General features: G+C 35.7%; 1 protein-coding gene across 3 annotated transcripts in view; it reads left to right on the top strand.

The window, feature by feature from the left end:
• Positions 1-3685: 3685 nt before the first annotated feature.
• The window catches only part of CNTN5 (contactin 5), a 698727-nt gene continuing 684814 nt past the window's right edge, over positions 3686-17598 (top strand). For 2 of the 3 annotated variants that reach the window (XM_072032765.1, XM_072032763.1), the window contains exon 1: positions 4323-4659. The gene's annotated coding sequence lies outside the window, so the exon portion shown is untranslated. Of the gene's footprint in view, positions 3844-4322; positions 4660-17598 lie in introns of those variants that run through there. The other variant, XM_038176391.2, reaches the window with a different exon arrangement.

Below are 17598 nucleotides of genomic sequence, written 5' to 3'. Positions count from 1 at the left end.
ATGATTTTGCTATTCCCAGCATACTAACTAGTAAGTTGTATCACAGCACCAAAAGCAGTGCATTGTGTCTGATAACAGATGTTCCAGGTATGTCTCTCACAAGGTTAGGAAAGCCAGCAGATAAGGGATTCTGTAAATCCCTTCTGATCTTTATTCAGCTTCTGAAAGTACAAAGTTATTTTGCACTTGAGCAAACCACTCACAAAAGTGATAGGAATCCTCTTCGATGGCAACTTCTGTATCAATATCCAGCAGACATTTTTAGGAATCTGTTTCTCTGGCTTCCTGTGGACCAGCTCCTTACAAAATGAGTGACACTCAGAGGAGAAGCAACATGCAAATGGGTTTGAGATAAGGCTAAGATATTCAAATCTATCACTTCCCTATGCCTCTCCCTGTAGTTGTGGCATCTGCAGAGACAAGGCAACTTCAAGTCTGTCTCTGCTAAAAATTGAATATCATGGCATTGCTAGTTTGTTCTTTAATTAACATTATTTTAGTAGCAATTTAATGACATTACCTGGATATTTCAAAATGCATAGTACCCAGAGTATTTCTTTATCCAGACAGCAGTCGAAGTTTACAGCAGAATTTTCTGCCAAGGAATAGAATGTCCTCCCCACCTTTAAGGTACATGACTAACTTCAGTGTCGCTCCATCATCCTCTCTTACTTAGGCCATGGCTCAAGGAAACAATATATTCAGTTTAAAGGTTCCTTTTGCAGGATACAAAAGATCTTTCTGACATGATATAAGACAATATGGCATATGCTTCATTCTGTTGCATCAACAATCTTGCAGATAGGTTAACTTTCTCTCGGTCTTTATGTTGAACCAGATGTCATATGTCTGCACTTCTGAAAATTCAGAAGTCTCAAAGGTTGTTAGTTTTTTGTTTGTTTGTTTGTTTGTTTTATGCAGTGACTTTGCTAACATCTCCAGTTTGCTAATTATCTGCTATAACTGAAATCCTCCATGAATCTGAATCCCTTCCTGTTTGCTGAAGGCCTGAAGAATTATGTGTCACATTTACACATAATTCTATTTATCTCCCTAAAAATTTTCTTATAACTCTAATTATGTAACCATGAGGAGCTGAATATTGTAGTGGAGGACAAAATATAGTGGTTGCAACTAAAATTACACAGTTATATACTAAAACAGGTTCAATGCATACTTTCAAAACAAACAATCAAACAAATTAAAAACAGCAGTTTTATTGTTCTCGGTTACCTGAAGGAACTTATTATAAATGGGGAGGGGAAGACAGAGAGGAGTTTTCATGCCACTCTGAAGCTATACACCTGGTGCTGTTGCAGACACAGATGTTTGGGAGTTTGTGCAGACAACTATTTTGTTCGAAATTCACTCCTTATCTTTATTTATATTCTGCATTTGGTTAAGGAAGAACATTAAAATTTCCCAATAATAATGGTATTGCTCAGATAGCTCTCCATGTGGCAAAGAAAAAAATACGTTATACTCAGCTCAAAAGAAGAGAGACTCAATGAAAAGGAAAGATGTAAAAAATAAAGAAAAGAGCTCAGAAACAATTCAGATCCTGCAGATGTGCTGCATCTGTTTGCTTGCCCACTGGGGACATTGAGATAGAGAGATTAAGCTATTTATATGGAGATAGTTAGCCATCTATATCAGATAAGCAAAATGCAGCTAGATTGACTTAAAATGTAAAACAATAATAATACTGAAACAAAGTGGTGAATGTTATTCAATGTCAGTGCATTAAACATTGAACATATATATGCTATAAAACAGCTCATGTTCTTAAATGATGAAGTGAAAACAGAACTGACCTTGCAAAGGATACACACAATCAAATGAAATTTTAACAGGTTGTCTTAAAAGCTGTGCATTACTTTACTTTCAGAGAAGAATGCCGGTGCTTAAATGTATATTGTCCATTCCTAATTATTTTAAAGGAAAATGTAAAAACATGTCCTTGTAGAAATATTGCTGATGTGAAGCTAAAAAGAAAGAAGCAAATATAAAAAGTTGCCAGTTGCCATTCAAAATAAATACATTTATTGACAAGAGCTCTAAGTAGAAGTGAGTTAAAAACAAAAATAATGTAACTCAGTGTGGATAGTATGTGTTCTTTATATTAGTGAAAAATAAGCTTCATCTACAAACTTCACAAGGTAGAGGCCATAAAATCCAGTCTTCATGACTTTTAAAAAAAAAAAAAAAGTCTTTATTTTAAAGAACTAATGAATCTCACCTGTTCACATGTAATTCTTTACTGTTGTCATAAATAACTACTGTACTGAAAAAAAAAAAAATAAAAATTGTTAGCAAATATGCTTCTGGCTTTAATGTCCACTTTGGAAATACTGAGAAATGGAGTCTCATAAGTTATTCATACTATCAGAATTAATGCAGTCCCTATTCCTGGCTTCTGATTAAATACTGTCTTGTAACCTAGTAACACTGGAAATAATGACCAGATGATAATGTTCTGTGAATTGAGTCAATGAAGAGAAGCTTCGACATGTCAAGTTGCAACATTATTTGCCCAGCAGAAATATGCCTAGAGAACCATCCACAGTTGTGGAGACAATTTTCTTCTGTGTTTGTATGGGACAATGTATTCAAAGTCCATTTCTAATGATAAGTTCATTCTCAGTTTTTTACTATAAAATTTAAGACAGCGGTAGCAAGTAATGAAGAAACATTTACAATTTTAAAATTAAAAAAAAAAAAAAGGAAGGGGTAATTGAAAGTTTTTTTTTTTTTTTTTTTCTCCCAACTCATCCTCACTGATATTAGTAGATAAAATTCATTCAACATGATGTTGAATTGTAAATCCTCTAACAGACTTCCATACAGCATACAAGATCACAAAACTGTGTCACTCATCACTGATAACTTATCTTGCTAGAGGCATCATATGAAAGACAAGCAAAAGACACAGGGAGAAAAACTTATATTAGTATTGCCGAGATTTAAGACTGGAGTTGTGTAAGAACCCACAGCAAATTCCTAAATTGAACAACTCCTCTTCCTCATGCATCTAAAACAAACAAAGAATGATTTATAAGAAACAAATACGCAAAAAAAAAAAAAAAAATAATATATATATATATATATATAAACACAAATTAGTAGAGAAAAATGCATACACACATATATTTGTACACCACAAAGGTCTAGGAAGCATTAACCAATGACATGGAGTCACTGAAGCAGAGAAAAATCTCGGAGAATATGAGATGGACAACAGTTACTCAGTTAATGCATAAGTTAAAACAAACAAACAAACAAACTCATTACTTGCCGAAGGGGTGGGAGAAAAAGAGCAAGGAAAAAAAATGTATAGGAGGCCAGAGAAGCATTAAGTTAAAGCAGAAAGTTGTCGTTGCCAAAGGATTAATAATAATGATAATAATGATAATAATGATAATAATGATAATAATGATAATAATGATAATAATAATAATAATAATAATAATAATAATAATAATAATAATAATAATAATAAAGAGGGGGCTTAAAATCCTGAGGGTAGCCATTAAAAGCACAGAGTGCGCACTACGTGCAGTGATGGGCACGAAGCGGCCGAGGAAGGCAAGAACCCAACTCGCGCAGCGGCGAAGAGGGCGCGCAGCGGCGCGGAGCGGCGGCGAGGCGGGGCGCTGTGCTCGGTCGAAACGGGCTGCAATTAGCACCGGGGGGATGAAGGGAAACGGGGAAGGAAGGGAGAGAAGGGGTTGCCGGAGCCGCGGAGCTGCAGCTGCCGGCCCCCAGCCCGCTGTCCCGGTGTTTTTCCAGTTACCGCAGCCGCGGTGTGAAGAGGGAGAACGGGAGCCGGCAGCAGGGTGGAGGGTAGGGAGGGTCGTCAAGGCTGGAGGGGAATAAAAAACGTTTCAGGAAAAATAAAAATTAAAAATAATAATTAAAAAAAGATCTATCTATCTAGAAGGGGGTGACAAGGAGAGGAAGGGGAGAAAGTGTTTTTTTGGGGAAAGCTGGTGGCTTGGGTTATAGGGGCGGGCAGCAGATCAGGGGAGAGCGCTCGCCAGGTCGCCCTCTTGCTTCACGCTCTGGGTCAGAGGAGTGGGGACGGGGAGAAAATCGGGGAGGAAGGCAGCGAGGAGAGAGAAGATGAGAATGATGATGGGGAGGAGAAGGAGGGGAGCGGGGAAGGGGGGCGTCCGCGTGCGCTTAGGGGTAGGGGCGAGCCGCGGGCGGCGGTGTGAGATGGCACACAGATAACCACACACATCACACACGGACACACACACACATATACCCACACACACGCCCGGCCGGGGGCGGGCAGAGCCCCCGCCACCCCCCCGGGATCGGCAGGGGGAGGTGCCTTGTTCCCCCCCGCCGGGGAGGGGGCACGGCGGGGCCGGGAGGGGCTCGCGGGAGCTGCCGCCGCGGATGCCTTCACCTGGGTCTCTCCATCAGTGAGCGAGGCGAGGAGAGGCGGTCGGATCTGGAGAACTACCTCTGGATGGTTTAAAAAAAAAAAAAAAATTGCAGGGGAAAGAAAAAAAAAAAAAAAAACAACTCCGCAATCCTCTGCTCCCCACAGGCTGAACAGCATAAGGGACTGCTATATTTGAGGCTGTCAGGAGGATGGGAGAGAGAGACTGAGAGTCAGGGCGCGAGAGAGACGGTGCCACAGCAGCGGTAAGTGCCTTTGCCATTCCCCCAGCCAGGCACAGATTTCCCTGGTTAGACTTTTGAGTGTGTGTAGATTATTTGTTGAAATATCCATCGCGGCATCTCTGTGAGCAGTCTGTCGTGAAGCCAGTAATGGTGAGAGATCCCATTTTTGGGCTTCTACTGCAGGGTTTATGTGTTTTGGTTTTTGTTTTGAATCTTGCATTGAAATTGTTGTCATAATTGAGCAGAAAAGTTGAAGCAGAAATTACTGTGATCTGTTATATGCTTCCTGTCATTTAAGTAGCTAGCAGAGTACTGCAGTGAATGAGTTGTGAAGAGAGATGTGAAGCTCTTAGAACAAATACGTACTCTGGAGAAAGAATGCCTATCTTAATATGCTAATTTTTAAATGTTTAGAAGAACTACCAAGCAAATGCTTGAGAGTGAAGCAAAATAATCTAGCATATTGAGTTTATGGTGAAGCACTAAAAGTTGTATTGTGAAGTTCAGGATGGAACTTGGCTTTGGGATAAACAATTATCTCCTTAATTAGAAAAGTACAGTGCCAGAAATGTTCTTTGCTGACAGGCAGAGGAGATGGAATTACATAAAGATGCACTGATTTTTCCTCTCTGAGGTGAGGACTGTAGATAAGACTATCTGGAATGTCTGTGAGCTAGCTAGATGAACTGAGAGTTATTCCTGTATCATGAAGTATGAAACTAAGCTTCTATGTTTATCTCAGAAAAAAAAAAAATCACCATCCATTACTCTATTTGTACTCACTCAGATGTTTAGTTTCATTCCTGCTGAGCACAGAAACTTCATAAAACATAAGAAATATAAGGTAGTGTGATGTGACTACTAGAGCTAAAGTTTTCTGTGTTGCAGCCGTTAAGAAATTTAACATTTTAGCAAAGTTCATTCTCTTTTTTTTTAATTATTATTATTAATAATAATTATTTATTTATTTGTTTATTTATTTAAGATAGTACTTTCCTTGAATGACTTTTCAGTGTTGTTTTCAGTGAAGGACCTGATGCCGTAATCTTTTACAGGAGTACAGCATTCCCATAGTGTTTGGTAGCCTTTGGATCAGACCCTGAAGTTTTAAACTACAAATAAATTACATGGTGACTGTTAGCCAAAAGCTAAGGGGAATTCCTAACAATTAAAATTTGGATGACATTTTCTGTTTAATAAAGCTGCAATTAATTATTTCTGAGTTACAGTAGAACTCCTTCAGAAGTACTTTATGCAATCAATACTATGCAAAATCAGTTAAAAATGATTAATATTATTACAGTGAACACCAAAAGAATTAGGAATAAATGGGCCATTACTTTAAAATACTATCAAATTATTTATCAGAATTTGCAAATATATCATTTTCATAAAATTTCTTTAACAAGTGTAGCATTTATCTGCAAAGTTTCAAGTACAAAAAGAGAAACATACATATAGATAGATTTCAATATCATGCAACTTGTGAAGAAGCTTACTTTCCAGTGTGAGGCATACTAAAAGGAAGACAGAAAACTGAGACATGAACTCTAGTAATTAAAGAATATTTCATGTACAGTGGCCCTCTGTGGCAATATGCCTCTATCTATTAAGAAAAGTGGTTAAGAAGACAAAGTCTTAGAAGACAACAAATATATATATAAGAGGAGGTTAAAGTGTTAAATGTTCAGGAAGATGATAACAGTTAACTAGTTTAAAAAGTGAACTATTCAGCATGCAGTACTTCTGTTTCATACACTTTCAGAAAAAATGCCAATACAAAAAGTCAGAACTAGCGGTGTGTGACATAAAACTGTGAAGACATCTACAAATAGTCTGGAAAGTAAGAGATCTCTAGATTGTGATTTTGTTGTTCAACATGAAGCTGAAGGTTATATTTTTAATTCTAGGTTAAAATCTTAAGGAATGTTAATTTACTTTTATAACGAGTGTAGAATTATTAAGAATGATATTAGGAAATAGAAAAAAAATCTGACTGGCTGAAGAACTTGTTAGAAAATAAGTTTGAAAACAGATCTAAAGAAGTTTGAAACAGAAGTTTGAAAACAGAAAAATAACCTAGCAAATAAGGTAAAGAGGATGATTAAAAACTCAGCTGTTAGGAAATAATAAAGGGCAACTTTAAAAATGCACAACTTAGAGGACTGTCAGCGCAGATTCAATACAGGAAGGTCATGACTGGCAAATTTGCTTGAGTCCCCTGAATAAGTTGCTGACATGGTAGACTACTGGGGAATCAGTGATATGATTTATGGGGGTTTCAGAAAATGTCCAGTTCTGTGCTCCACAAAATATTGATTTGGAAAGTAAATTTTGGAAGGAGTGCTGGAATGAAATCAAAACCGACTTAGAGATAGGGACCAGAGGGTGTCAGTAAAGGTAAGGAGCTATGGATCTATGGATGAAAGGAGGAGGTTAAAAGTATGATGCTTTAAGTGACAGTCTGAGATCTTTTTTTTTTTTTTTTCTTTTTTTGCTTGCTATAAATCTGTCACGTTCAAAAAGAATAAATCTGATTTGCTAGCAGTACAGAAAAATCTGTTCCACTGAAATGATTCAGAGCACTGAAAGTTTTCTGACTAGGTTAATGATATGAATATTGATTTTAAGTAATTAATGCAAGTCTAAATGCTAAAGGCATCATAGGAAACTATATAAAATGTACATGCCAAAGGAGCTAGCTGAGGTAGTTGGTTCAGTGACATTGCAAAAATAATTATATATTTTTTTGTTGTTGTTGACCTTTTTTTTTGTTGTTTGTTAGTTTGTTTTGTTGTTGTTTGTTGTCTCGTTGTTTGAATGTTTTGGTCTCTATGCATGTAACCTGAATGGTTCCTTTGGTTCCTCTGAATTCGTTGCATAATTCACCACTCTTGATCCACTCCATCCATATGCACCTGCTATCAGCTTGTGCTTTGCACTTTCTCTCAGTTTCAGGACCACCTCAATCATTTGAACAGTTTCTCATACTCTAAAATACTAAACTGAAATCTACCACACAGTCTATACTGTGGTTTTAATTACCGAGAGAAAATGTCAAATAGACTTTTGTTTGTTAATATGATATTGGCAGGTGTTCCACAGTTTTTTCTTCTTCCTTCTGCACATACCTTTTCAGGTGCTTTTTGTTTTTCTTTAGGGTCAGTTACACCCCTGAATATCAACTCCTTAGCACTATACAAGGGGAAAATACTCTGTCCGGAAGTGTCCCTACAGAGTTTCATCTTCTAAGCAATCTTGATCAATAACACTACATTAGAGGCTAGTGCCTTTTAAAAAAATATGGAATAGTTAGAACTTGGTAAGATAAATACATTCTGATTCTATTTAAATTTAAGATTTCAAAACCTCATAAGGTGTGCATATGTATGTATATCTGTATGTGTTTATACACACACATAGTGTATATTGGAATAATGATGCTGTGTCTTTGCAAGCTGGAATGGAAACAAAAATAACATTTTCTGGTTAGTGGAAAGAAATGTAATCTGCTTGTTTTTATAAAAAAATTATTAAGTGATTTATGAAAGTATCCTTATTTGTATGAATCACAAGAAAATGTGATCTTTGCTTATATACTACTTTCTAAAAGGGAGTTCAGAATGATTTTTCGCTGTACTCTATAAAAGCTGCAAATCAAGTTTTAGGTGTTGCAAGTGGATGTAAAACAAGGGAATACAATTGTAGAATCTGTATGCTGGGAATATAATAAAACATTAGTATTACCATCCATGTTACAGCTGATGTTCTTTAATCATGCATGCCCATAATTATTCTGTGTAGTCATCCACTCCTAAGCTTACAGAGCCATGAACTGTCAGAATGATGTGGCTATTCATGTTTTCAGGTAGTAGTTACCAACGTCATAGTTCACCTCTTTACATCTTTAGGACTAAACTTGCATGTCGGTCTCTGGAAAAATTGATAACTTCTCCATTCCCATACCTGGAAATAGAGAACGCATCATACTCTTTCCATCTATCAGAAACATCTTCTGGGAGTTTCCTTTTTCAGGATGCTCTTAAAGGTTTTATTGTAAATGATGTTAAACTGTGATGGTATCTTTGGAGAACCATCTGTGATGAAGCTAAAAGCAGACAAATATTGAAGGTTGCTGAGAGGGGTAAAGGATAACAACTTTCCATTTAACATACAGAAGGGAGGACTTCAGCCTCCTTGTGAGTGAGAAATACTGAATATTTAATAGCCAGAAGTTCAAGATTTACTATGTATTCAGTGGGACTCCTAGCCTGTAAATCATTTTGCTGAAGACTAAATGTACAGTTTTGTGGACATAGATGTAGACATAGTATCAGCTCAGTCTTTTAAGCATCTTCTCTTACTGAATTACAACAATTTGCAAGAATTCATGAACCCCATTTTATTTTTATTGTTTTTATAGTCTTCATTAAGTATGTGATGGACAGGGATTGCCCTGTGGATGTAACATTTCAGGTTACTAAAAGCGTATTACACCAATGCATTCAACCAAGAGTAGTAGCTACGCAGATGGGCGGGTGAGTGAAAAAGACTATGGTTAAAATGAACACATCCAGAAGATATGTTGAAATAATCTGCCCCCAAAATATGCTTTCAAAGCTGAGTAAGGCAAGGAGCTTTACAGAAATTTATTTTTTGACAAAATGATTAACTGTTGCTTTTTTGAGCACACCTGCACAAAATTATTTGTCAGTCTCACACAGACCTGAAACTTAGTGAACAAAACCATATTAAAATGAGTCAACAAAGATCCAATATATATATTTCACTTCTTCTTTTGAGATGTTTGTCATAGAGAACATTTTCCAAAAGTGAAGTATTTTAGTCACTCAAAAAAAAAAAAAAAAAAAAAAAGATTCTGAACATGCTGGAAAACTTTTCTGGCATTCAACACTGTTGGTGTGACAGAATCAATCAGCTTTGTCATATTTGCATTATTGTGATGCAATCAGGATTATTCATTTATTTTTATATTTTGTCACTCTTTCTTGCAATGTCTGTGGTGGGGGCACTTGAACAGTTTCTGGAATGGATAAAAATACTGAAAATTTACTGAGCCTGATCTTGTTATTATATTGGAATTATGGTATGCCTAGCACACAAAGATGTGCTTGTTTTCCAGACAAGAATTTGAACTTCTGGACATAGACACAGATTAAAAATCTGCTTTGTTTGTTTGTTTCATTTGGTTAGTTGTTTGTTTGCTTTTCTGTGCTTACTATTTTCTTTTCCACAAGCATTTGCTGCTTGGAATATTATACAGACTACTTTCTGGACCAAATTAATGATATCAAACTTTGTCTCTAAGGTTGCAAAAATATACTTTCAAAGCTGAAAAAATTCAGGCATAGTTCTAAACCTACTATTTAAATTACTTTGATGTGCAGTTCACTGACTGCATGTATAAATTGTAGACATAACCTGTAGGTACATATATTTACAAAAATGCAGAAGCCAGTTTAAAATGCAGATGACACAATTGTCTAATTGACATCAGAAATCCATACTAAATAACATTTATATCAGAATTCTGAATGCCGTAGAAGATTTGTTGTTTCATTAGCAATGTCCTCTGCCTCTATTATAAACCTTATCATTATTATCATCATCATAGCAACTAGGTACTATAATCATAAATCAAGATTGCATTGTAGTAGGAGCTGTAAACACAAAATGGTCCCTGAATCAAATAACATATGGCTTAACTCAAGAGCTCTTCCCTTTCTGCGATTATCTGTGACATTTTAAAAGCTTACATCTAAGGGAATACACCTGTCTCACAGCCCTGCAACCACGGTCATGTTCAGACTTCAAGATCACATCCCAGACCAGAGAAAACAAACAAACAAACAAAAAAACAAAAAAGATACGATCTGCAACACTATGATGTGCAGTGATCATGCACATCATGCACATGCCATAAAATGTCTTGAACATTTGTCTGAGTTCATTGTACCAGCAGTCCACAACAATTACTTCTGAAATGCATAGCTTTAAAACTTTTTTTTTCTAAATTATTCATTCTTTAGCTTTCCAAAATTTCATGCTAAACAAACCTTGTTAAAAACAAGTATTTGGCCTTCCATATTATATTCTATTATAAGGTAAGTTCTCCTTATTAAAACATTGCATTTGCTTTTCTCAATCCAAAAAATAATTTTAGAGAAACCAAAGACTACGCTCACTGCTGTGCAAAGGCCAAGTTATTGTTTTTTGTTTGTTTCTTTATTTGTTTTTGACTTCTGCACATCTGAGATGATACAATTGCTTGATTTTTCAGTTTTATGCTTCACTACATGCCCAAAATGTTCTGCTCCACTGTAACATATGCAGTGTCATGTATTAATGCTTACATAAAACTCAGCTTGGGGAATCTGGGAATAAAGCCTTGACTTCTCTGATGTCATAACATCTCTTTGATGCGTATGTGCACAGCTTCTCAACTCAAAAACAGTTGTGTAGTATTTCCTCTATCTGGACTTTGGGAGATGAAGGTTGGATATTGAAATAGCTTCAGGCTGAGAAAGACTGACGGTTACACAGTTTTAAGAAAAGGCATAATTGAAAACATAGACCACATCAGATAATGAGGCAGGATAATTTATTAAGAGGACCACTGGCACACAAAGAGATAATTTAGAAAACATGATATATAGCTGAAATGTCTGCAGTCTTGTTTCCCCCCTTGCATATCACAACTGACTGATTGCTAACACCTAAGTATTTATTTGCCTTATCAATCACTCTGTGTCTGAGTCATTCTCTGATGGGTATAATCCTCTGTTTGTGACTTCACAAAACATCTCTGGAGGAAATTTGAATGTCATGAACAATGAATTGAGACACTACTGAAGGCATCAGGTAGTAGGAGGGTGTTTGTATAAGGGGCGTATTAATCAACAACAAGATAAAATATGTAGCATCAAAGTATAATAATTTAGTTGAATTTGGAATAAGTTCTAGCATATTTTCTGAAAAGTAGAAGCAAAACAGTTAGACTGATTGATCAAGTCCTGCAATAAGCCAATAAGCCCCTTCCCCCCCCACCACCTTTTTTTTTTTTTTTCTGGAAAATTAACAAGAAATGTTGAGCAAATTGAGAAATTGAGACGCATTCAGCGCACAGGAGTATTAATGATTATAACCTAAGGTAATTTACCTCCAGAAGTTACCTGTTCAAAATTTCTGTTATCTTTGCAAGTTTCCATTAAATATGTTTAAAATTCCTTACCTATCAATCTTTGCAAAATACTTGCTTTGAAACAGCATGACTTTATCCATAAGGGCAATTAATAAAGGAATGTAAAGAAATTTGCAGAGGATTTATCTCAGACCTTACAAAAATAAGTTAAAATGTTTAAGTATGCATTTATAATTTATATACAATTATAGGATCTGTAACTGTTGCATCGTGTGAGAGAAAAACATATCAATGTTTTGTTATTCTGCTTCAACAGAAAATGATTATACATGTTCAAGGTGACATTCTGTATAAAATAAAAGCTAATATATGAGAAAGTATTGTCAGTTGAATAGTATAATGAAAATATCATTTGTTTCAACAAATTGTGTTGTTTTAATATGTTATCTAAGATTTCAGAAAAGATGGACTGTTTTTGTGGAACGCTGCTTTAAAGAATGTAGTTTATGAGAAACCTCTCGAAAAAAGTGATGGGGACACTTGCTTTTTGCAATCTACACGAGTGTAACTAAGCAGCTTAGTGGATCCCAAGCATTTCTCTAAAAACTACCTGTAGGTGGTATAATAAGATCTAGAATATTTTGCCAGTGGAAGAAACAGACTGTAAACAGTAAGGCAGTAATTCTGGACTGTTGTTATTACTGATGTTATTAATATATTCTGATGAGGTGACAGATATCAAGTAAATAAAAATACAGAAGTTTATCTTTCACTGGGCCTAACCTTATCCTTTGAAGTGGTTAAGAAAAAAAATAAATCATCCATTAACTTGAAAAGAAAAAAAAATCGTATCAAACAAATCCAGCTTCCAGGGTGAAGCACACTGCACATAAAGTTATCTCACTTCTTTATACAATACTACAGATTTTAAGACACCTCACAGACAGAAATAAATGTTTTTCCTTTTTTTAAGGAAACATTCCAACAACTCAGTCAACAGACATTTTGTCAGACTATGGACAGAAGGTCCTACCACAGGAGATATTTTTTGCTTTGTATTATTTCTTGTTTGGAATGTGTTAGTTACCAGTATATAAAAATCTGATTGGATTTTTTTTTTTAACTTTAGTTATATACATGTGTATATTTATTTATTTATTTATTTATTTTTCCCTGTAATATCTATTTTATTGCTATTTTCCTTTGATTTCCTCATCACCTGAGATTTTTCCACATGTTGGCTGGCCTGAAATTAGTTTTCTTAATTTGTGTACTTGATTTGTCATTTCTATAATTCAGATTTTATTATAATGCTAGACTAAGAAGAAGGAGATGAGGGAACTATTGAGGACATAGCCCTTCATCACTCTCATTGCCATGTATGAAGGCAACAAATAAATGTATTTTGTTAATACAGCAAAGTCAGAGTTCTTGTTGGCTTGATGCACATTAAAGAGGCTCTCTAGCACTCCAAGGACTGCCAAATTAGACAATGCAGAGGAAAAAGAAAGAAAAAAAGAAATAAGAAAAAAACACTTTCACATAAAATTAACACTGCATTTAACAAGCTTAAGAGAAAAACACTTAGCCCAAGTTGAAAGCAAAGGTCACTGCAGCTTAAGGGCCAGGTTCTCCACTGAGAGGCTGCAAACAGAGGTTAGGTAGTACAGAAAAGATAGAGACCATGTAGTAATGTATCCCCCTTCCTCTGCTCAATACTAAGTGGGTGAAAGAAGTGGAAAATTAACATAAGTTACTTCTCTTTTCTGTCACAGACTTGCACCTGCATATCAGCAATATTGGGGATATGGAGGGTCACACAACACACACACACACAGAACACTGATCTAGGCAATTGAGTTTTTTGGATACACTAAATGGAAGCTGTCACCTGAACACCATTGGGAATCAGAGCTGTACCTGCCATCCTGTCAGGTTATATTTATCCTAAAAATCCTTATAACACACTCTGTGTATAAAATAGCTTTTTAATAGGCATATTTTTTTTCTCACATAGAGCATGTATTTAATGAGTGTGCCCTTAAATACAACAGAAGCCACCAGATGAAATCCATTTACAACTGTTGACTGGTGCATTCTTTCCCAGTTTGCACACATCTCCTGTGTTGTTTCTAGTTCTCTTTCCTCATTACTTGGAGACAGTGTATTCTCACAACCTTGTTGTAATTGTGATCAGGCTTTTTTGGCTAGTCCTTACTCAAAAGGACTAGAAACTATCCAGAGCCAAATTCCATGTGGGCAAAAGGAAGTTCAGCAACACTAAATTTGGTGAGTCCTCCCTACTCATTTTAGAATGGCTCCTCCACCTTGAATTTACCCATGACCTTCAACCACTACCACCCTATGAAGCATATTTTTACAGTGACTGAGGAATTCTAGGCTGGATTTTAAATCTGCTAAAAAAAATGGATTCTGGCTATGCTAGCAACAAGCAGAACTGCACAAAAATTACCCGTTTTTGTTCTATAAGTGTCCATCTGCAGCAATGATGATTTTCTGCCTAAATATTTTATTCTTCTGTGAATGTGCAAAAATGTGGATTTTTTTTTCCCCTGCTGGCTCTGCTGACAAGCAGAACTTTTTCATACAGCTTTATAATTAGGCTCCCGAGTCCTGTGGAGACTCACAGCAGAGTTGTAGGCTTTATATTCTGCAACACTCAAAAGTTGCAGTTCACAGACACGTATGCTTGCATCTATCCCACCTCTTTGCATGCTATAACTAGTTTCTTCATTCCCTTTCGATCTGTCCCCCTGTGTCTAATAAAAAGGAGAATTTTGAGTAGTTTTGGTCCTAAACTGCAAATCAACACTCAACCACCATGTGAAACTTTTGATACAATGGTGCAGTCTCAGGTTTGAGTTGAAAATCCCAGCTCAGGAATCCTGTATGGCTTCAGGTTATGCAATGAAACTACCTTTATTTTATTTTATTTTATTTTATTTTATTTTATTTTATTTTATTTTATTTTATTTTATTTATTTTATTTTATTTTATTTTATTTTATTTTATTTTATTTTATTTTAATATGCATGTGAATGTTTATTGTCGTTTCCATCACTGTACAGTGTTCTTGATCACACAGCCAAGTGATTAGTATTTATAAGATGTTCCCATTAGGAAACATAATTGTAAAGAAATAGATCACTGATAAAGTTGTATTCTTATATATTGTTATTCCATGACCTGTGGGGAAGCCTATTTTCCTTCAAGATAACCTTCAAACTAATCTGTTTTAAAGCACGTTATTTTAGAGACCATGAGGCTTTGCTGGTTAGCTCCGCAGACACTTGTCATAGCCTCAAGCAGTACTAAATTAGTAACACTGGACATACTCCTAAAGATGGCTAGCATCAGAGCTTTCATGACCAGTAAGCTTCTTTCCAAATGATTTGGAAATATGAACTAATATGATTTGTATTGCTTTGTATTGGCCCAGTTTTGGGGGAAAAAATAAATAAATAAAAAAATTCATGCTATCATATGTCTAATGAGAGTTATTACTTATTCTTTAGCACTATTACCAGCAGAGAAGAACATTTCCTGTCCTCAGCTCATTTTTAGAGGTTTAATTAATAATGCAGACAGTTGAGTCTGCCTGCTTTGACTAAAATAATTAGCAGAGAGTAAACAAACACTTTATGTTCCACTTTATGAATGGTGTGGTGCCACTTTAAATATTTAATGTTTGGATCTGAGTGACCAATCAATTCTTGCAGGATGTCAGGTTACAGTTACCATCTGGTTAAGAAAACTAAGATATGAGCAAGGGTAGGCTCCCCAAACTGCATCTTACCACCAAGGGCTGCAGGAGATGGATGCAGAAGAAGATCTCAGAGGAACTGCAAATGAGAGCATAAAAATTTAGAAGATATCAGAAAATAAATGGTAAAAACAAAAACAAACAAACAACAACAACAACAAAAAAAAAAAACAGACAGGAGGGGGAGCTGATAGAAAGCAGTTCAGTGCAGTGCAATGGCAACTAGTTTAATTTTTAATTCAGTGCAATTAGTTTAATCTCCATCTCAGGTCCTGTAGGACATAACGTCTCACACACATTTAAATCTCAGCTGTGACTTCTCTTTTCTTTGCATATTTAGAGAGAGCACAACTCAAACATGCACCTCTTCGTCAAATTCGTTGGCATTTTATCATAAATATTGATGACTTGGAAAAGAGAAAACCCAGACCCACAGAACAGACAAAGCTTCTGTGTGGGGTGTGCTGGAACAGCGGTGATTGTAAATTTGACTTCAAGAAACACACACATATACATGTGTGCAGCTTCATACATGAACTTAAACTGAACCTACACTTCAACAGCCTTGAAAGCAATAATGTTAATCTTAGGTGAAGTCCTAGACAAGTTGTTAAAGAACAGAAAGACATATATTGCAGCTAAACTTTACTTAATTATATGGAATGGAACTTTCAGAATTACAGCAATTTTGCATTTTTATCTGAAACATTTGGAAACATACCCTCTAACCTCAAAAACCTTATGATTTGTCATATAAAAAAAACACCACTTCCATTAGTTTTTTTTTTTTTTTTATATCACAATAATATTAAATATCTCATAAAATACATTTAAACTAGCTGTTTGATTCTGTCAAATGTGATTCACTACCAACTGCATAAAACATTCACAAAATCACTTGCCCATTTATTTTATTTATTCATTTATTAATTTTCCTCGAGACTAGATGATGATGCATCCAGTGCTGTGTGAGGCTGACAAATAATATTTTCTGGCTAGTGTAGCACTCAGAAAAATGTCCACAGGGTTCTCGTGCTGTGTCCACTTCGATGAAGTAATTGTGCTACTGCAGTCCACATTGAGGCCCCTGAGCTGTAACTTAGGGAAGATTTTCACTGCAACTCTTTTATTAATCATGATCACACTAAGGAGAGAGACTTGCCTAATTTTCATATTTCATACTAAATTTGAAGGTTTAGAGGTATTTACAAAATACCTGTACCATTGTGTTTGGTACAGAAAACAATGTAACTTTGGAACCCTGCAGTGCCATTTATGTGTAGTTGTCTTCCGGAGAAATATCAAACTTCATCCACATATTTCAGTATAGTCTGCTGCCTTCAACATTTTAAAGATCATGTTGCAAGTCACTTGCCGTTTGAGTAGTAGAAGTTTCCTGGAAGTGTGCATTTGAATGATGGGAGGCTTTCTCTGGGCACTGGTGTGTGGGAACACGTTTCATCTCCTCCTTGTGCTGAGGTGGGAGGCTTTTCACCTGTCAATGACACACACTGGTATGACAGCAGAGAAACATTAGATCAATGTGTAACTGTCTCTATTTTTATTTTTGCCCTTGGAAACAATCAACCAAATGTCACAATCATTTGAAAAAAATATAAAAAATAGAATAAAATAAAAGAGGGTGAAGGGGGAGGAGGAGGGTGTTACATCACCTTTCATATGAAATGATTTAATTTTTCAATTTACAACAAGGTTTACTGGCAGCATTTGATTGCTTACTTGTTAATTAAGATACAAAGCTTTACCAAAAAAAAATGATTTTGTTCAAATATTTTGTTTCTTTCTGGTTAGATTTCCTCTCCAGATTCAAAATATTCTCTGGATGTATTTAAAATAAAATTCTATTCCCAACTGGGATTTTATTAGTGATTGTCACAAAACTGAAAAATTTCTTTTTAATCTAGTTCTTATAACTACCGCTGTTTCTGGACAAACAGGGACTTCATTGTCACAATATGTCCATTCTCCCCTCCGTAAAAGCTGATGCAAGTAT

Source organism: Anas platyrhynchos, chromosome 1 (genome assembly GCF_047663525.1).
Source record: "Anas platyrhynchos isolate ZD024472 breed Pekin duck chromosome 1, IASCAAS_PekinDuck_T2T, whole genome shotgun sequence".
Classification (NCBI taxonomy): Eukaryota; Metazoa; Chordata; class Aves; order Anseriformes; family Anatidae; genus Anas; species Anas platyrhynchos.
The sequence above is the reverse complement of the archived record's forward strand: the minus strand, read 5'-3'. Positions and strand labels throughout refer to the sequence as shown.